This window comes from Saccopteryx bilineata, chromosome 3 (assembly GCF_036850765.1).
Source record: "Saccopteryx bilineata isolate mSacBil1 chromosome 3, mSacBil1_pri_phased_curated, whole genome shotgun sequence".
Taxonomy (NCBI): domain Eukaryota; kingdom Metazoa; phylum Chordata; class Mammalia; order Chiroptera; family Emballonuridae; genus Saccopteryx; species Saccopteryx bilineata.
In genome coordinates, this window is record NC_089492.1 from 136,626,802 (window position 1) to 136,650,055 (window position 23,254).

The following is a 23,254-nucleotide window of genomic DNA, read 5'->3' on the forward strand; positions in this document are numbered from 1 at the left end:
GTCTGGGATGCTTTTTATTTATCTTTCAATTTTAAAGAGAATTTTTTTTTTTTATTCATTTTTAGAGAGGAGAGAGAGAAACGGGGGGAGGAGCTGGAAGCATCAACTCCCATATGTGCCTTGACCAGGCAAGCCCAGGGTTTCGAACCGGCGACCTCAGCATTTCCAGGTTGACGCTTTATCCACTGCGCCACCACAGGTCAGGCTATCTTTCAATTTTAAATGATAACCTTGCTAGATAAAGTAGTCTTGGCTGTAAGTTCTTGCTTTTTATCGCTTTAAATATTTCTTGCCAACCCCTTCTGGCCTCAAGTTTTTCTGTTGAAAAGTCTGATATCTTCCTGATGGGGGCTCCTCTGTAAGTAATTAGTTGCTTTTCTCTTGCAGCTTTTAGTATTCTTTCTTTGTCTCTCAACTTTGGCACTTTAATTATAATGTGTTTTGATGTAGGCGTCCTTAGATTCCTCTTTAATGGGACTCTCTGTGCTTTTTGAATTTGTGTGACTTTTTCCTTCATCAATTTAGGAAAAATTTCAGCTATGATTTTATCAAATAGATTCTCTATCCATTGTTTGTTCTCTTCTCCATCAGGAACCCTATGATGCAGATGTTGTTTCTCTTCATGTTGTCACAGAGCTTTCTTAGAATTTCTTCAGTCTTTCTGAGCCTCTTTTGTTTTTGCTGCTTTGCTTCCACGCTTTTGTATAGCTTATCCTCTAAATCACTGATTTGAACCTCCGCTTCATCCAGCCTGCTTATAATTCCTTCTAGTACAGTCTTCATTTCTGATATTGTATTTATCATTCTGACTGGTTCTTTTTATGATTTCAATGTCCATTTTGATGCTTGCTACCTCTTTATTTAGTTGCTCATTATGACCATACATTGTTGCTGTAAGATCCTTTAGCCTCCTAAAAATTATTATTTTAAACTCTGCATTTGGTACTTTGGTTACTTTCATTTCAGTTAGTTATTTTTCTGGGGATTCTCTTGTTGATTCATTTGAGTCACATTTTTTTTTTTGACTGCCCATTATGTCTGTGTATTTAGTAGTGCTGTCTAACTTTGAAATGTTTGTGGTGTCTTTATGAGAAAGATGGCCTTGGTGGTACTGACCTCTAGGCCATCTGTTTTTCTTATTCTAGCAATGTTTCTTGAGAATACTATTTTCTCTCCTGTTGTATGTGAATATTGATTGAAGTTGGTCCTATCATAGGTACAGTTATTCCTTCAAGTTGGCTGGCTCTAAGGATCAACCTTGATCATGGATATTATACACTGTGCAATGTCTGTCATATTAGGCGTATTAATTTTCCACAATGTCTGATGCCTGCTAGACTCCTCCTTTTATTTTTTTTCACTTTTCCAAAGCTGGAAATGGGGAGGCAGACAGACTCCCGCTTGTGCCCGACCGGGATCCACCTGGCATGCTCACCAGGGGGCGATGCTTTGCCCCTCTGGGGCGTCGCTCTGTTGCATCCAGAACCATTCTAGCGCCTGAGGCAGAGGCCACAGAGCCATCCCCAGCGCCTGGGCCATCTTTGCTCCAATGGAGCCTTGTGGGAGGGGAAGAGAGCAACAGAGAGGAAGGAGGGGGGGTGGGGTGGAGAAGCAAATAGGCACCTCTCCTGTGTTCCCTGGCTGGGAATCAAACTTGGGACTCCTGCACACCAGGCCGACGCTCTACCACTGAGCCAACCGGCCAGGGCCTAGACTCCTTCTTTGAGCATGCTGCTTGTGTAGCTATCTGAGTCTAGCGGTGTGCTGTCTGCCAACCACTAGAAGTTGTGTTGCTTCTAGATCTTCTTAGGTTGGCGTCAACTGTTATTTGTAACCGGCTAGCTGTCTGCAGCTACTACTCTTTTTTCTGTTTGTATCTGAGTTTTCTGTGCCTGGGTAATGTGAGAAGGGCCAACCTATGTATAAGAATCAGTTTTCTCCTGCCTAGAGATGACAGCAGTTCCACAAAAGCCCCAAGCTCCATAAGATTTGCCTCCACACTTCAACTGCTCCATCTTCTCTTGCAGCTGCCTGGTCTTCCCCAAAAGTCTTCTATAGAAAGACAGTAATGTGGGCTCAGACTGGCCTCACCCAACAAACCCCTCCAGAGGTTGCAAGCTTCTTGAGTTAAGGCAACTGAAGCTGGGAATATAACATTAGTGGGGCCCCCTACTTCAGGGGTTCTTGGTCAGGAGCTCAGTATGGGGAAAGTAGCTCCTACTCCAGACTCTAATCCCTCAGCCACTGTTGGATACTTAAATTTTATTTCTCTTCAACAAGGTGAGCAGTAGGTTCAGATCAAGTGTTTCCAACAGTCCCCTCTGCAGAAGTTCTTACAGCTGGTAAGACCCTAGTCTCAAAGAGGAATACTGAGAGAGTCCTTTCCTAGGGGTGACTGTGCCCCCCCCAGAAAGAGGCTAAGCCCCTTGACCAAACCTAACAATAGGTTTACAGGGACCCACACTTAAACAATCATATGAAAATGTGTTCAACATCATATGTCATTAGGAAAATAAAAATTAAAACATTGAAACCTCACCACATACCTATTAGATGGTTAAAATCCAAAATACTGGAAATACCAAATGTTGTTGAGGTTGTGGAACAACAGGAACTCTCATTTACTCCTGTTGGCAGGAATGCCAAATGGTATATCCACTATAGAAGACAGTTTGTAAATTTTTGATTAAACAAAATATTGGCTTATAATATAATCCAGAAATCACACTCTTAGCTATTTATCCAAGTATGATAAAATTTATGTCCACACAAAAATCTACAGATGAATGTTTATAGCAGCTTTATTCATAATTGGAAATCTTGGAAGAAATGAACTATAAAGCTCAAAAGAAATGAATGAAATTTAAATAAGTAAAGAAACCAGTCTGGAAAGTATTATACTGTATGATTCCAACTATATGACATTCTGGCAAAGACAATATTGTACATACACTGAAATTCACTGGTTTCCCAGAGTTCAGAACAAGAGGAGTTAGGATGAATAAATGTGAAGCAAAGGGCACTTTTTAGGGCAGTGAAACTATTTTGTATTATGCTATAAAGGTGGACACATAATATCATGCATTTGTCAAAATCCCTATAATTATATGACTTAAACAGTAGACCTAAATGCAAATCTTGTATTTTAGTTAATAATAATATATCGACATTTGTTCATCGATTGTTTCAATGCATCACATTATTACAACATGTTAATAACAATGGGGAAATTGTGCTGAGGGGCAGAAGAGGAGAACAAACATAGGCAAAGCTGTTCTTTCTGCAAAAGGTTTTGTGAACTTAAAACTGCTCTTCAATATAAAGGCTGTAAGTAACTTTAAAAATACTTTTTTAGAATAAACTATTTTATTGATTACAAGAGATGAGATTTTTATTACTTCAAGTTGCAAAAGTGAACTTTCTTAATAAAATTAATAAAAATTTCTATTACTTAGACCTGTTGTCATGGCACCACACTCACCCCCTTTACTCTCCATATCTTCACAGATTTTGTTTACTATGTTTTATATACCTAACACCTGGTAGCTACCTAGCCATCACCCCTCTCCTTTTACACTAAGAGTTCTATTACAATGATGAGCTACTAGATATTAGAACAAGTTTTAACAATAAGAAGGTTAAATGGTACTTGGAACTAGAATTTGATTAATTTTCAAGCTCTACTTAATGTGAGGTTATGTTTGCTTTCTCTTTAAACTTCTTTAAGAATTTAACATTAAAACCTCATAAGACTAAACAAAATATTATAAATTAGCCAATCAGTGGTTTTGAAAGCTACCAAAAGAAGAATATTTTAATATTGATTTGCCTCATTCCATAAGAAAAAAATATATTTTGAATATACTTCCAAATTATCATTTAAGCTTGAGATGTGGTTATGTCACTTATTACTCTTTGAAGGAATTTGGAGTTCAAAGTTCATGATAGAAAACTGACCTGGTTTGGCATATTTGCTGCTATGTAGATAAAGTAAACTTTCTAAAAGTGGTCCTTTAACTTATATTAATTCCTCTTCGGTCTTATTCTTGAAATAGCTCCTTGTATACATTGTACATGTGCACAGAATAAGGATAACAAAGTTCAGAACATCTGGCATTCATTGTAATATTACATTAAAATAATTATATTTGAGCCTGACCAGGCTGGGGTGCAGTGGATAGAGTGTCGGACTGGGATGTGGAGGATCCAGGTTTGAGACTCCGAGGTTGCCAGTTTGAGCATGGGCTCATCTGGCTTAAGCAAAAAGCTCACCAGCTTGGACCCAAGGTCGCTAGCTTGAGCAAGGGGTTACTTGGTCTGCTGAAGGTCCGCGGTCAAGGCACATATGAGAAAGCAATCAATGAACAGCTAAGGTGTCACAATGAAAAACTGATGATTGATGCTTCTCATCTCTCTCCGTTCCTGTCTGTCTGTCCCTATCTATCCCGCTCTCTGATTCTCTCTCTCTCTGTCCCTGTAAAAAAAAATTATATTTGTTCTATATGCTTATGCAGTGACCACAAACAATAAATAAAATTATAATAATGACCTTTGTATATCCTGCACTATGTTTTGGATATTTTGTTCACAATTAGCATACCTTGTCAGCCTTGATATTCACCAAAAACTCCATGGGGAAGCTATCACTATCAGAATTTTTAGAATTGGAACTCTAAGTCTTATGTAGGTTAAGCTCCAAAGTCCCATGGGAAATAACAGACAAAGGAGCAAGACAATTAATTAGTAAGAGAAAATCTTATTAGAAGAAAGTTCTTTAAAAAACTGTCTGACTGGTAGTGGCACAGTGAACAGAACAAAGACCTGGAATGCTATCAGGCTCAAAACCCTGAGATCGTCAACTTGAGTCTGGGGTCATGGATATAATACTTGAAGCCCAAGGTCTCTGGCATGGACCCAATGTTGAAGGCTTGAGCAAGAGATCACTGGCTTGGCTGGAGTCCACAAGTCAAGGTACATATGAAAAGCAATCAATGCACAACTAAATTGATGCAACAACAAGTTGATTTTTCTCATCTCTCTATCTCTCTTCTTGACTCTCTCTCTCTATCTCAAAATAAATAACACATATATGTCATATTACCTATTTTCACAATAATGTTGCATAATGAAAACTCTACAAAATTTAGTGATTTACAATAATATTTATTTCAAAATGTGTGAATGTTTAGCAGACCTGTGTAGGTTCCAAGCTGTATGCTGAAATACAATCTACTTTATGTAGCTCTTTTCCTAATCATACCAGCCCTCATTTAAAGCACATTCTTCTTATGATGACATGCAGGAGCCTGAAAGGCAAGCAGAGCAGTGGTGGGATTCAAATTATTTAACAACCAGTTGTCTGTCCTAATGACCATTTTAAGTGTAAGGAAATGATATACGCAAAGGTAATTTATTATTTCATGCATTTAATACTTAAATAAGAATAAAAGAGGTACACAAAACTACGTTATGTTATAATAAAAAGTTTTAAAATATTTGTGAAAAAGGAAATAATACCTGACAGAAAAACAATACAACTGTTATTTAAGACATTACTATACTGCTTCATGATTGGTGTCCTCACTTGCCAATTTTTGTCATCTATGAATGAAATGAACATTACTAGAGGTGCTTAGAATTCAATGTTGCACAGGTGAATGTTAAAAAATAGAAAGAAATATAAATTTGTGATTTTCACATTGGGTGGCTGCCCAAGCCCTCACCTTAGAAAGAACCCTGATTATGAGTGCCACTTTAACCAGTTTGTTGAACTCAACAAAATACTTGGCATTGGTTTTGCTGAACTGGTGCAAACTATCTAAACCCCACCACTGAAGCATAGCCATTTATTTTGAGTTCTGCTTATTCTATATTTCATTGTTTAAAACCTAACATCAAAATAAAAAATCTTTGATACAATTTCAATTTTTTCAAATTTATTGAGACTTCTTTTGTGTCCTAACATGTCATCTATCCTATAGTATGTTGCATGTGCACTTGAAAATATGGAACCACAAAAGACATTGAGTAGTAAAAGCAATCTTGAGAAAGAAAAACAAAGTTAAAAAAATCACACTACCTGATATCAAACTATACTGCAAGTCCATAGACATCAAAATAGCATGGTACTGGCATAAAAACAGACATATAGATCAATAAAATGGAATAAAGAGCCCAGAAAGAAACTTATGACTTCATAGTAAATCAATATTTGAGAAAGGAGGTAAGAACATTCAAAGATGTAAAAGATAATCTATTCAATAAATGGAGTTGGGAAAATTGAACAGATATGTGCAAAAAACTCCTTACACCATACATAAGAATAAACACACACAAGAGAGAAAAAGATGGCAGTGGAGTAGGCAGATGCACAGACACCCAGCTCTCACCATCAAACTGGAATACAAATCAATTTAGGAAAAATAAGCATGAAAAACCAACTCTGAACTGCAAGAACAGCTCACAAAAACCAAGGAGCAAAGAAGAAGCCACAACAATCCTGGTAGTGAGCGCCTGACTCTCCTCTGCTTACAGGAACAAGGTGAGGGATGAGGCTGAGAGCCCAGAGGGGATCTCACACAGGGAAAAGAGCAGAAACTACTGCTCACAGCCACTTGTCTGGTGACCAGGGAGCGAGGTGTGTTGAAAAGACCAGCTTATCTCCCAAGTGGAAAGGACAGGGAGAGGGACAGACTGTGAGGGAATAAGGAATGCAGGAAACGAACTAAAAAAGCTGACTCATCCATGCTGGAGGCGGTCATAGCTGGGGGAGGGACTGAACCTTTCACAAAACAGAGCTGAAGTGCTTCCGGATCAGAGATCTCTGGACATCTATCCAACTCCAATCAGCGCAACAAGACACAGCTGAAAACAAGAAGTGGGGAGGAGGGGCAGTAACTCAGGTCTCCATGGAGCTACTGAAACTGAGAAAAACCCCTGCCCCAGTGAGATTAGTTGGTGGAAGAGACTTTTAGAGTCTCAGGTTACACCCACAGCATTTCTGGATACAGTTTCAAGGAAGCCCCCTGCTGAGATCAGTAAACAAGACTATCACCTGTTAAGAAAACAAACAAATCAAGACTTCATAGCAGCCCAAATCCGAAAGTGGATTACAAATAATAGCTGATACCAATCCAAGAAGACCTAGAAATAGCACAACTGAAAACTGGAGGCAGACAACACCAAGCCTAGACTCAACCAACTCTACAAATAAAACACCAAAAATTAGAAGACAAAAAAGTGCAATCCAAATGAAACCTTCAGGAGATGAACTGAGTGATATGGAAATAATCAAACTTCCAGATGCGGAGTTCAAAATAATGATTGTAAGGATGCTTAGGGATCTTAGAACAACAATGGATGGTCATTATGAATATCTAAATAAAGAAATAGCAAGTATATAAAAGAATCAGTCGGAGATGACAAATACAATATCAGAAATAAAGACCACAATGTAAGGAATTAAAAACAGGATAGATAGAGCAGAAGATCGAATCAGCAAGTTAGAGAACAACTGGAATGAAGGCATGAAATCAGAGAAGAAAAGAGAAAAGAGACTCAAAAAGTCATAGGAAACTCTTAGAGAGCTCTGTGACAACATGAAGAGAAATAACATCCGCATCATAGGGGTTCCTGAAGAGGAAGAAAAAGAACAAGGGATAGAGATTTTGTTCAATCATATCATAGCTGAAAACTTCCCTAAATTAATGCAAGAGAAACTCTCACAAGTCCAAGAAGCACAGAGGACTCCATTAAAGAGAAACCCAAAGAAACCTACACCAAGACACATCATAATTAAAATACCAAAGCTAAGCGATAAAGAGAAAATATTAAAAGCTGCAAGAGAAAAAAAGTTATCACCTACAAAGGAGCCCCTATAAGGATGGCATCCGACTTCTCAACAGAAACACTTGAGGCCAGAAGGGAATGGCAAGAAATATTCAAAGTAATGCAGAACAAGAACCTACAACCAAGACTATTTTATCCAGCAAGGCTATCATTTAAAATTGAAAGAGAAATAAAAGCTTCCCAAACAAAAAACAACTCAAAGAATTCATTACAACCAAACCAATGCTGCAGGAAATGTTAAGGAGCCTGTTGTAAACAGATCTAAGTGGGAAAAGAATATAGCAAGAAAGGAGCTTTAAAGCATAAAATGGCAATAAACAACTACATATCAATAATAACCTTAAATGTAAATGGATTAAGTAATCCAATCAAAAGACATAGGGTAGCTGCGTGGATAAGAAAACAGGACCCATACATATGTTGTCTACAAGAGACACACCTTAGAACAAAAGACACACATACATTGAAGGTAAAAGGATGGAAAAAAACATTTTCTGAAAACAGAAATGAAAAAAAAGCAGGGGTAGCAATACTTATATCAGACAAATTGGACTTTAAAACAAAGGATATAGTAAGGATAAAAAAGGCCACTACATAATAATAAAGGGAGTAATCCAACAGGAATATATAACTATTATAAATAACTATGCACCTAATATAGGAGCACCCAAATATATAAAGCAGACTTTGATGGATTTAAAGGGCGAGATCAACAGCAATACTATAATAGTAGGAGATTTGAATACCCCACTAACATCACTAGATAGATCCTCAAGAAAGAAAATTAACAAAGAAACAGCAGACTTAAAGGACACACTAGATCAACTCGATTTAATAGATATCTTCAGAACCTTTCAGCCTAAAGCAGCAGAATATACATTCTTTTCAAGTGCTCATGGTACATTCTCTAGGATAGACCACACGTTAGGGCACAAAAGTGCTCTCAACAAATCTAAGAGGACTGAAATCATATCAAGCAATTTCTCTGATCACAACGACATGAAACTAGAAATGAATCACAACAGAAAAGCTCAAAAATTCTCAAACATGTGGAAACTAAATAGCAGGTTGTCAAATAATGAATGGATTAAGAATGAGATCAAAGAAGAAATAAAAAAATTCCAAGAAACGAATAACAATGAGCATACAACAACTCAAAATTTATGGGACACAGCGAAAGCAGTGCTGAGAGGGAAGTTCATAGCACTACAGGCACACTTTCATAAGCTAGAAAAAGCTCAAATAAACAACTTAACCCTGCATCTAAAAGAATTAGAAAAAGAACAGCAAATAAAGCCCAAATGTAGTAGAAGGAAGGAAATAATAAAGATAAGAGCAAAAATAAATGACATAGAGGCTAAAGAAACAATATAGAGGATCAATGAAACTAAGAGCTTGTTCTTTAAAAAGGTCAACAAGATTGATGAACCTTTAACTAGACTCACCAAGAAAAAGAGAGAGAGCAGACTCGAATAAATAAAATTAGAAATGAGAGAGGATAAATAACAACTGACACAACAGAAATACAAAGGATTGTAAGAAAATACTATGAAGAACTGTATGCCAAAAAACTAGACAACCTAGATGAAATGGACAAATTCCTTGAAACATACAATCTTCCAAAAATCAATCTGGAAGAATCAGAAAATCTAAACAGACCAATTACAACAAATAAGTTCAAAACAGTTATCAAAAAACTCCCAACAAAGAAGAGTCCAGTGCCCGATGGCTTCACAATTGAATTCTACCAAATATTCAAAGAAGAACTAACTCCTATCCTTCTCAAACTATTTCAAAAAATTTAAGAGGAAGGAAGACTTCCAAGCTCCTTTTATAAGGCGAGCATAATTCTGATTCCAGAACCAGGCAAAGACAACGCAAAGAATAAAAATTATAGGCCAATATCTCTGATGAATATAGATGCTAAAATCCTCAACAAAATATTAGCAAAATGGATCGAACAATATATGGAAGAAATCATACACCATGATCAAGTGGGATTTATTCTGGGGAGGCAAGGGTGGTACAATATTCATAAATCAATCAATGTGATTCGTCACATAAACAAAAAGAAGGAGAAAAACCATATGATAATTTTAATAGGTGCAGAAAAAGCATTTGATAAAATCCAGCACCCATTCATGATCAAAACTCTCAGCAAAGTGGGAATACAGGGAACATACCTCAACATGATAAAAGCCATCTATGAGAAACCCACAGCCAACATCATACTCAATGGGCAAAAATTAAAAGCAATACCCTTAAGATCAGGAAGAGGCAGGGGTGTCCCCTTTCACCACTCTTATTTAACATGGTCCTGGAAGTCCTGGCCACAGCAATCAGACAAGAAGAAGAAATAAAAGGCACCCGAACAGGAAAAGAAGAAGTAAAACTATCATTATTTGCAGATGACATGATATTGTATATAGAAAACCCTAAAGTCTCAGTCAAAAGGTTACTGGACCTGATAAATGAATTCAGCAAAATGGCAGGATATAAAATCAATACTCAGAAATCAGAGGCATTTTTATACACCAACAATGAACAGTCAGAAGGAGAAATTAAGGAAACAATCCCCTTCACAATTACAACCAAAAAAATAAAGTACCTAGGAATAAACTTAACCAAGTTTAAGTTTATTATTTTATTCCAAGACTAAAAACTTGTACTCAGAAAATTACAAAGCATTGATAAAAGAAATCAAGGAAGATACAAACAAGTGGAAGCATATATCGTGCTCATGGTTAGGAAGAATAAACATCATTAAAATGTCTATATTACCCAAAGCAATCTATAAACACAATGCAATACCAATTAAAATACCAATGACATACTTCAAAGATATAGACCACATATTCCAAAAATTTATATGGAAACAAAAGAGAACACGAATAGCCTCAGCAATCTTAAAAAAGAAGAATAAAGTGGGAGGTATCACACTTCCTGATATCTAGTTATACTACAAGGCCATTGTACTCAAAACAGCCTGGTATTGGCATAAGAACAGGCATATAGATCAATGGAACAGAACAGAGAACCCAGAAATAAACCCAGTTCTATGGACAACTGATATTTGACAAAGGAGGTAAGGAAATACAATGGAGTAAAGACAGCCTCTTCAACAAATGGTGTTGGGAAAATTGGACAACTACCTGCAAAAAAATGAAACTAGATCACCAGCTTACACCACTCACAAAAATAAACTTAAAATGAATAAAAGACTTAAATGTAGGCCTTGAAACCATAAGCATCTTAGAAGAAAACAGGCAGTAAGCTCTTGGACATCTCTCGGAGCAATATATTTGCCGATTTATCTCCACGGGGAAGTGAAATAAAAGACAGGATAAACAAATGGGACTATATCAAACTAAAAAGCTTTTGCACAGCTAAAGACAACAAGAACAGAATAAAAAGACAAACTACACAATGGGAGAACATATTTGACAATACGTCTGATAAGGGGTTAATAACCAAGATTAATAAAGAACTTGTAAATCTCAACACCAGGAAGACAAACAACCCAATCCAAAAATGGGCAAAAGAGATGAATAGACAGTTCTCCAAAGAGGACATACAGATGGCCAATAGCCATATGAAAAAATGCTCAACATCATTAATCATTAGAGAAATGCAAATTAAAACCACAATGAGATATCACCTCACACCAGTCAGAATGGCGCTCATCAACAAAACAACACAGAATAAGTGTTGGCGTGGATGTGGAGAAAAGGGAACCCTCCTGCACTGCTGGTGGGAATGCAGACTGGTGCAGCCACTGTGGAAAACAGTATGAAGATTCCTCAGAAAAAAGAAAATTAAACTGCCTTTTTTCCCAGCTATCCCACTTTTAGGAATATAGCTCACAGACACCATAGAATGGCTCTAACAGGAGAAATGCACCCCCATGTTTGTAGCAGCATTGTTCACAATAGCGAAGATCTGGAAACAACCCAAGTGTCCGTCAAAGGACGAGTGGATTAAAAAGCTTTGGTACATGTATACTATGGAATACTACTCATCATAAGAAATGACGACATCGGATCATTTACAATAACATGGATGGACCTTGATAACATTATATGGAGTGAAATAAGTAAATCAGGAAAAAAACTAAGAACTATATGAATCCATACATAGAAGGGACATAAAAATGAGACTCAGAGACATGAACAAGAATGTGATGGCAACAGGGGTGGGGGTGGGGGGAGGGGGGATGAGGTGAAGAAGGAGAGAGGGGTTGGGGGAGGGGAGGGGCACAAAGAAAACCAGATAGAAGGTGACAGAAGACAATTTAACTTTGGGGAGGGGTTATACAGCACAATCAAATGTCAAAATAATCTAGAGATGTTTTCTCTCAACATATGTACCCTGATTTATCAATGTCACTGCATTAAATTTAATAAATAAATTTAAAAAAAAACAAAATGGGAACAAATACAATATTTAAAATAAAGAACAAGTAAATTTATTTAAAAAAAAAAGGATAAACACAAATGAAGCCCTGGTCAGTTTGCTCTGTCAGAGCATCATCCCAAAACACCAAGGTTGTTGGTTCAATCCCCAATCAGGGCACATATGTGAAGCAATCAATGAATACACTACTAAGTGGAACAAAAAATAAATGCTTTTCTCTTGCTCTCACACTCTCTCTTTCCTGTTCTCTCTCTGGCTATCTAAAATTAATTAAAAAATTAAAAATGGATTAAATACTTAAATGTTAAACTCAAAAATATAAAAATTCTAGAAGAAAACAATAGCAATAAATTCTTGAAAATGTCTCATAGCAATATTTTTTTGAGGTGTCACCTAGGTCAAGAAAAATAAAGGAAAAAATAAGCAAATAGGAGTACATAAAACTAAAATGTTTTGCACAGCTAATAAAAGTATCAACAAAATAAAAAAGACAACTCACTGAATGAAAGAACTTACTCTCCTATAAATTGAATAAAGGCTTAATATTATAAAACCCAACACCAAAAACAAACAAAAACAAAACAAAACAGTCCAATTAAGAAATGGACAAAGGACTTTAATAAACACTTCTCCAAAGAAGACATACAGATGGCCAATTGACATATGAACAGATGCTAAATACCATTAATCATTACAGAAATGCAAAGTAAAATCACAATGAGATATTACTTTATACTTGTTAGAATGGCTATCATCAATAAATCAACAAATAAAAAATGTTGACAAGGATGTGGAGAAAAGGAAACCCTCCTGCACTGTTGGTGGAAATGCAGACTGGTGCAGACACTGTGGAAATCAGTATGTAGTTACCTCAACAAAATTAAAAATAGAACTGACTTATGATCCAGCAATTCCATTTCTAGAAATATATTCTAAAAAAGCTGAAACACTAATTCAAAAAAAATATATGCCCATATGTTTATTGAAACATTATTTACTTAAAATAGCCAAGATTTGGAAGCAGTCCATCAACAGATGAGTGGATAAAAATGCTGTGATACATTTACACAATGGAATACTACTCAGATGTAAAAAAGAAAAAAATCTTACCTTTTGAGACAGCATAGATGAACTTGGAGAGTATTATGCTAAGTAAAATAAGCCAGGCAGGACCTGAAGATGGCTGCAGAGTAGGCAGACGCACAGACTCCCAGCTCACACCACTGAACTGGATTATAAACTAATTTATGAACAATCAGCATGAAAAACCAAATCTGGACTACAAAAACAGCTTTCAAAAACCAAGGAGCAAAGAAGAAGCCACAACAAACCTGGTAGGGAGTGTCTGAATTTCCCTTGCTTACAGGAATGGGGGGTGGGTATGAGGCTGGACTCTCAATCCAAGGAAAAGAGCAGTAAATACTGCTCACAGCCACTTGCATGGCAACCAGGAAATGAGGTGTGTTGAAAAGGTCTGCTTGTCTTCCAAAAAGAAAGAAGAGAGAGAGAGATGGATGGTGAGAGGGAGAGGAATACAGGTGATGATCTGAAAAGCTGACTCATTCGGTGCTGGAGGCAGCCATAACTGGGGGAGGGGCTGATCCTTCCACAAAGCAAAATACAAAAGTACTTCCAGGTCACAGAGATACAGACAACTCTTCAGCACCAATAAATGCAACAAGACAGAGTTGAAAACAAGAACTGGTGAGGAGGGGCAGTAACTCAGGTCTCCATGGAGATCTCAGATACACCTCCCCCTACTGAAGCTGAGAAAGCAACATGCCCCCAGAGAGATTAACTGGCAGAAGAGGACTTCAGAGCCTCAGGTCACACCCACTGCATTCCTGGATACAGTTTCAAATAAGCCCTCTGCTGAGATCAATAAACAAGACAATCACCTATTAAGAAAACAAACAAATCAAGACTTCAAAGTGGCCCAAATCCTAAAGTGGATTACAAATAATAGCTGATGCCAACTCAAGAAGACTTAGAAACAACACAAGTGAAAACTAGAGGCAGACAACACCAAGCCTAGACTCAACCAACTCTACAAAGAAAACACCCAAACACACAGACACAATGAGAAGACAAAGAAGTGCAATCCAAATGAAACCACAAGAGAAACCTTCAGGAGATAAACTGAGTGATATGGAAATAATCAAACTTCAGGATGTGGAGTTCAAAATAATGATTGTAAGGATGCTTAGGGATCTTAGAACAACAATGGATGGTCATCATGAACACTTAAATAAAGAAATAGCAAGTATAAAAAAGGATATTGAAATATTAAAAATGAAGCAGTCGGAGATTACAAATACAATATCAGAAATGAAGACCACAATGGAAGAAATTAAAAACAGGATGGATACAGCTGAGGATCGAATCAGCGAGTTGGAGGACAACTGGAATGAAGGCATGAAAGCAGAGAAGAAAAAATAAAAGAGACTCAAAAAGTCTGAGAAAACTCTTAGAGAGCTCTGTGACAACATAAAGAGAAATAACATCTGCATTATAGGGGTTCCTGAAGAAGAAGAGAAAGAATAAGGGATAGAGGCATTGTTCAATCATTTCATAGCGGAAAACTTCCCTAAATTAATGCAGGAGAAATTCTCACAAGATCAAGAAGCACAGAGAACTCCACTAAAGAGAAACCCAAAGAAACCTACACCAAGACACATCATAATTAAAATACCAAAGCTAAGTGATAAAGAGAAAATATTAAAAGCTGTGAGAGAAAAAAGGGCTATCAACTACAAAGGAGCCCCATAAGGATGACATCCGACTTCTCAACAGAAACACTTGAGGCCAGAAGGGAATGGCAAAAATATTCAAAGTAATGCAGAACAAGAAACTACAACCAAGACTACTTTATCCTGCAAGGCTATCATTTAAAATTGAAGGAGAAATAAAAAGTTTCCCAGACAAAAAACAAAAAAAAACAAAACAAAACAAAAAAAACAACTCAAGGAATTCATTACAACCAAACCAATGCTGCAGGAAATGTTATGGGGCATGTGTAAACAGATAAAAGTGGGAAAAATATAGTAAAAGAGGAATACAGCTTTAAAGAATAAAATGGCAATAAACAACTACATATCAATAATAACCTTAAATGTAAATGGATTAAATAATACAATCAAAAGACATAGGGTAACTGCATGGATAAGAAAACAGGACTAGTACATATGCTATCTACAAGAGACACACCTTAAAACAAAAGATGCACATAGGTTGATGGTAAAAGGATGGAAAAAAATATTTCAGGCAAATGGAAATGAAAAAAAAGCTGGGGTAGCAATACTTATATCAGACAAAATGGACTTTAAAACAAAGAATATAGTTAGAGATAAAGAAGGCCACTACATAATGATAAAGGGAGCAACTCAACAGGAAGATATAAGTATTATAAATATCTATGCATCAAATATAGAAGCACCTAAATATATAAAGCAGATGTTGATGGATATAAAGAGCAAGATCAACAACAACACTATACTACTAGGGGATTTTAATACCCCACTAACATCACTACATAGATTCTCAAGAAAGAAAATTAACAAAGAAACAGCAGACTTAAAGGACATACTAGATCAACTCGATTTAATAGATATCTTCAGAACCTTTCAGTCTAAAACAGCAGAATATACATTCTTTTCAAGTGCTCATGGTACATCCTCTAAGATAGACAACATGTTAGGGCACAAAAGTGGTCTCAACAAATTTAAGAAGATTGGAATCACATCAAGCACTTTCTCTGATCATGATGGTATGAAACTAGATATCAACCATAACAGAAAAGCTCAAAAATTCTCAAACACATGGAAACTAAATAGCAGGTTGTTAAATAATGAATGGATTAAGAATGAGATCAAAGAAGAAATAAAAAAAATTCCTAGAAACGAATGATAATGAGCATACAACAACTCAAAATTTAAGGGACACATCAAAAGCAGTACTGAGAGTGAAGTTCATAGCACTACAGGCACACTTTAAGAAGCTAGAAAAAGTTCAAATAAACAACTTAACCCTGCATCTAAAAGAACTAGAAAAAGAACAGCAAGTAAAGCCCAAATGTAGTAGAAGGAAGGAAATAATAAAGATCAGAGCAAAAATAAATGACATAGAGGCTAAAGAAACAATACAGAGGATCAATGAAACTAGGAGCTGGTTTTTTGAAAAGGTAAACAAGATTGATGAACCTTTAACTAAACTCACCAAGAAAAAGAGAGAGAGAGGACTCAAATAAATAAAATTAGAAATGAGAGTGGATAAATAACAACTGACACAACAGAAATACAAAGGATTGTAAGAAAATACTATGAAGAACTGTATGCTAAAAAAACTAGACAACTTAGATGAAATGGACAAATTCCTTGAAACATACAATCTTCCAAAAATCAATCTGGAAGAATCAGAAAACCTAAACAGACCGATTACAACAAATGAGTTCAAAACAGTTATCAAAAATCTCCCAACAAAGAAAAGTCCGGGGCCCGATGGCTTCACAATTAAATTATACCAAATATTCAAAGAAGAACTAACTCCTATCCTTCTCAAACTATTTCAAAAAATTCAAGAGAAAGGAAGACTTCCAAGCTCCTTTTATGAGGCAAGCAAAATTCTGATTCCAAAACCAGGCAAAGACAACACAAAGATAGAAAATTATAGGCTAATATCTCTGATGAATATAGATGCTAAAATCCTCAACAAAATATTAGCAAACCGGATTCTACAATATATGAAAAAAATCATACACCATGATTAAGTAGGATTTATTCTGGGGAGGCAAGGGTGGTACAATATTCGCAAATCTATCAATGTTAAGCATCACATAAACAAAAGGAAGGAGAGAACCAAATAATAATTTCAACGGATGCAGAAAAAGCATTTGATAAAATCCAGCACCTATTCATGATCAAAACTCTCAACAAAGTGGGAATACAGGGAGTACACCTCAACATGATAAAAGCCATCTATGACAAGCCCACAGCCAACATCATACTCCATGGACAAAAATTAAAAGCAATCCTTTTAAGATCAGGAACAAGGCAGAAATACCCCCTTTCACCACTCTTATTTAACATGATCCTGGAAGTCCTGGCCACAGCAATCAGACAAGAAGAAGAAATAAAAGGCATTCAAGTTGGAAAAGAAGAAGTAAAGCTATCATTATTTGCAGATGATATGATATTGTATATAGAAAATCCTAAAGTCTCATTCAAAAGACTACTGGACCTGATAAATGAATTCAGCAAGGTGGCAGGATATAAAATCAATACTCAGAAATCAGAGGCATTTTTATACACCAACAATGAACAGTCAGAAAGAGAAATTAAGAAAACAATCCCCTCCACTATTACAACCAAATAAATAAAGTACCTAGGAGTACATTTAACCAAGGAGACTAAAGACTTGTCCTTGGAAAATTATAAAACATTGATAAAAGAAATCAGGGAAGATACAAACAAGTGGAAGCATATACCGTGCTCATGGTTAGGAAGAATAAACATCATTAAAATGTGTATATTACCCAAAGCAATCTATAAATTCAATGCAACACCAATTAAAATACCAATGACATACTTCAAAGATATAGACCACATATTCCAAAAATTTATTTGGAACCAAAAGAGAATACGAATAGCTTCAGCAATCTTAAAAAAGAAGAATAAAAGGGCAGGTATCACACTTCCTGATATCAAGCTATACTACAAGGCTATTGTACTCAAAACAGCCTGGTATTGGCATAAGAATAGGCACATAGATCAATGGAACAGAATGGAGAACCCAGAAATAAACCCACAGCTCTATGGACAACTGATATTTGACAAAGGAGTGCATACAATGGAGTAAAGACAGCCTCTTCAACAAACGGTGTTGGGAAAATTGGACAGCAACCTGCAAAAAAATGAAACTAGACCACCAACTTACACCATTCACAAAAATAAACTCAAAATGGAGAAAAGATTTAAATGTAAGGCGTGAAACCATAAGCATCTTAGAAGAAAACATAGGCAGTAAGCTCTCCGACATCTCTCGCAGAGATATATTTGCTGATTTATCTCCACGGGCAAAGAAAATAAAAGACAGGATAAACAAATGGGACTATATCAAACTAAAAAGCTTTTGCACAGCCAAAGACAATAAGAACAGAATAAAAAGACAAACTACACAATGGGAGAACATATTTGACAGTATGTCTGATAAGGGGTTAATAACCAAAATTTATAAAGAACTTTTAAATCTCAACACCAGAAAGACAAACAATCCAATCAAAAAAAGGGCAAATGAAATGAATAGACACTTCTCCAAAGAGGACATACAGATGGCTAATAGGCATATGAAAAAAATGCTCAACATCACTAATCATTAGAGAAATGCAAATTAAAACCACAATGAGATATCACCTCACACCGGTCAGAATGGCGCTCATCAACAAAACAGCACAGAATAAGTGCTGGCGAGGATGTGAAGAAAAGGGAACCCTCCTGCACTGCTGGTGGGAATGCAGACCGGTGCAGCCTTTGTGGAAAACAGTGTAGAGATTCCTCAAAAAATATAAAATCAAACTGCCTTTTGACCCAGCCATCCAACTTTTAGGAATATACCCCAAGAATACTATAGAACGGCCCCAGAAGGAGAAATGCACCCCTATATTTATAGCAACATTGTTCACAATAGCAAAATCTGGAAACAGCCCAAGTGTCCCTTAGAGGACGAGTGGATTAAAAAGCTTTGGTACATATATACTATGGAATACTACTCAGCCATAAGATATAATGACATCGGATCATTTACAATAACATGGATGGACCTTGATAACATTATACGGAGTGAAATAAGTAAATCGGAAAAAACTAAGAACTATATGAACTCATGCATAGATGGGACATAAAAATAAGACTGAGAGACATGGACAAGAATGTGATGGTAATAGTGAGTGGGGTGGAGGGGTGGGGAGGGTGCGAGGAAGGAAAAGGAGGGGGTGGGGGGAGGAGAGTGGCACAAAGAAAACCAGATAGAAGGTGACAGAAGACAATTTGACGTTGGGTGAGGGGTATGCAGCATAATCAAAGGTCAAAATAATCTGGAGATGTTTTCTTGGAACATATGTACCCTGATTTATCAATGTCACTGCATTAAAATTAATAAAAATAAGATAAAAGATAATTTTAAAAAATAAATAAGCCAGTCAGAGAAAGGCAAATACCATGTGATTTCATTTATATGTGGAATGTAACAAACTAACAAACAAAATTGAAACAAGCTTATAGATATGGAGAACAGATCAACAATGGTCAGACGCAGAAGCAGATTAAGGTCAGTTGAGGCTCTGGGAGCAGAAGAAAATATTGGGCCCCTTGTCATTAGAAAAAAATGTGAAGTTGGGGTTTTGCAGGGACCTTCAAAAGTCAGGGCCCAAGGTGCACTGGTACACTTGCCGTTCAATCTGCTTCTGGTCAGAGGGGATGGATGTTGGAGGGGTTGGGTGAAAAAGGTGAAGACATAAGGCAAAGCAAAGAAAATTTATAGACAGGCAACAGTGTGAGGATTGCACAAAGTAAAGAAGGTTGAGGGAGGAATAGCTGGTGATAGAGGCAGACTGGATATGGAGTGGTGAACATACAATGTAATATGCAGGCGATGTATTGTAGAATTGTGCACATCAAACCTGTATGATTGTATTAACCAATGTCACCCTAATTAACTCAATAAAAATTTTAAAACAGAAAAAAACAGTAAAGAAAAAATTACCTTACCTTTGCATTAACTAGAAGGTGGTAAATGTTTGCCATATAATAATATAATATAATGCGCACACCACAACCACCACCATCACCACCACCACTTAATCCCATAGACACATTGCATTTGGGGACCAATTCCTTTGCAATCAAAGGTTTCTGTCATTGCTCACCTCAAATCACCCAATTTGCTACTGTTTCTCTAGTATTTAGTTGGGTTTTTTGAGTTCACTAGTTCAGTTGCAAAATCTATCGTATTTATAATTTTTTTCCAAAGAAAGAATTAATTGCTCCTGCTGGCCTTAGATGTCTTTCTACATATTTGAAGGAGATAAAATTCAGTATCTCTGGAGAGATACTAAGGCATTAATGACAGTCTTTAACTTAAAAAAGTTAGTGGGGGTAAAGGTAGATTGGCCTTGGAATTGGAGTGATTATTTCAAGTCAGAAATGTAGATTATAATATTTTGGATATTTAGATACCAAATCTGTCTTCTCATAAGCACATTTTACAAATAAGAATTGCCATATGTGTTACTCTAATAGAGTCTATGAAGTGTGACTTTTCGATCATTTTTCTTGCAGGATATTGGCTTTTTGGTGCCATACTAAAAGATCTATAAGTATGGAGTTATTCAAACAAGCAGGATAGAGTTTAGTATATAAGGTTTTTAAAAAATGATTTTTAAATTAATATATCATGTGTGTATGTGTTCTTAACACCCAAATCCAGGAGAGAAAGAAGAATTTGAGGAGATTACACACTCAGGTCACAGCATGATGAGCAATCTTTCTTCAATAATAAAAATATTTCCTTCATAAAATCATTGGATAGTTTTAAAAGTCATATGGCAAACAAATTTCTCTTGTGCAAGTGAGTATCCATTTGGTGAAGATGCCTGTATCTTCCCCACCTTACAAACCCTTCTTTCAGTACTCAGAACAAACATTTGGAAAGACCTTGAAACAAGTGCTTCTCATTTTGCATTGCCATCTGTATGCAAAATCCAAAGTAGCACCATTTCTTCAAAAAAGCTATTCCTAGAAAACAGACAGCTATAGTTGAATTGAGGAATGCTCTGATTTAATGCTTGGTCTGATTTCATCAGGATTCAAACCAATTTCAGGTAGTAGGCAATAGAATCCATTCCAGAACCTCAGAATTCAGTCCAAGCTTTATTCATTTTTTAATGATATGGTATAGATTTCATTTATCATTTTTAACTTTTGTTATTTAAGACAAAGAAGTTACTAAGGACACTTTGTCACTGGGTCTGCCATTCTCAGGCTCTATGCAAGACTATATAGTAAGAGCATGTGAAAATGGAGAACATTGGAATGAGGTTAATATGATAAAACTGATAAGGATTTTGCTTAGAATAAACTGAAAACTTGTAACTATTTTGGGAAGAAAAAATATCAAACTCTATACAATTATAAAACAGATGAGAATGGACATAGCATCATCAAAGTCTAAAATATATGTTAGGGAGTCAGAGAAAGGATGCATGGCTATTAGTGGTTAAAGGATAAATGTCTTACTTATATTACCTTGCAAACAGCAGTTACATAGTTAAAATTTACCCTAAAGGCATTTTAGGCTGGTATTTAAATTATTAAGGATAACTTTCATTGGTTTATAGCTATTTTAGAATTTTTATTGAGCATTATTTCTCTTAAGTCAAAGCTAGATGTTTTAGTATTTATTTCCCATTGGCCCTTTCTAGAGCCACATCACCACACTTGTATCTATTGAATAAGTCAGGTGGTGATTATCTAAAGTCCCTATTATGTTTGGATATTATACCTTAATCTTTTTTTAACTGATAGTACAATCAACTTACTGAAGTGTCTTTTTCTGCTCTATAGACACTGTACCTGGGGGAGAGCTATAAATGTTAAAATGTGTATTTAAGTATCTAAGATGCTCCAAGCATAAAAGTTTTGGGAAAACTGGATAATTTCAGGTAGAAAAATGAAACTGGACCCATATCTCACATCACTAATAAAAATTAACACAGCATAGATTAAAGACTTAAATGTAAAGCCTGGAACTGTAAAATTCCTGGAAGAAAACATGGATAAAGTTCTTAACATTGGTCTTGGCAACAATTATTTTTGGATATGAAACCAAAAGTGCAAGCAACAAAAGCAAAAATAAATAAATAAGGTTATGTCATACTAAAAACTTTCTGCACAGCAAAGGAAACAATCAATAGAATTAAGAGACAATCTACCAAACAAGTAAAAAAATATGCAAACCATGTATCTGATAGAGGTTAATATCTAAAATATATAAGGAAATTTTATAACTATCAGGAAAATAAAGTAATTCAATTAAAAATAGGCAGAGCACTTGAATAGACATTTTTCCAAAGAAAACATACAACAAGTACATGAATAAGTGCTCATCACTGATAATCAAGGAAATGCAAAATGAGATATCATCTTACATCTTTTAGAAAGGCTGTCATAGCCCCTGGCCTATTGGCTCAGTAGCAGAGCTGTTAGCCGGCATGTGGATGTCCCAGGTTTGATTCTGGTCAGGGCACATAGGAGAAGCAACCTTCTGCGTCTCCACCCCTGCCTCTTCTCCTCCTGCAACTACAGCTCAATGGTTCCAGCAAGATGGTTCCAGGCACGGAGGATGGCTCCAGTGGCCTCCCCATCAAGTGTGAAATAGGTCAGTTGCCAAGCAAATGCAGCAATGCCTCAGATGGGCAAAGCATCTCCAATGTGAGGCTTGTCAGATGGATCCTGGTTGGGGAACATGCAGGAATCTGTCTCTCTGTCTCCCCTCCTCTCCCTTAACAAGAGAAAAAAGAAAAAAAAATGTCATATGCACACACAATAAGGCAAGGCTTGAAATGGAATAAAATTATTACTAGAAAAATTATGTCATTTTCTTTTTCTTGGATAATCTTTGTTCAGAATGTCTACTTTTGAGCTAAAGAAAATTTGTCTCTTTGTTTCCATGCTGCCCAGACATTCATTAAGATGCACAAAAGTGGTTTTTCATTAATGTTGAACTAATAGGCAGTCCTACAATAAGAGTTCAGGTTCTAAATTAGAGCTCTTAATCTTTCTAAGCATAACTGTTGGGAACTAACTTCCTTCTTCCAAATATCTTTCTCCTGTCATTATTTTCACAGCTGCAAAATGGGTCTTTAGCCAATAAATGTTTTCTTCTTATGTAATGAAATGCCTGTCCCTGGTGTTTCTTATTGTCTGCCTTTTTCTTTTATTTT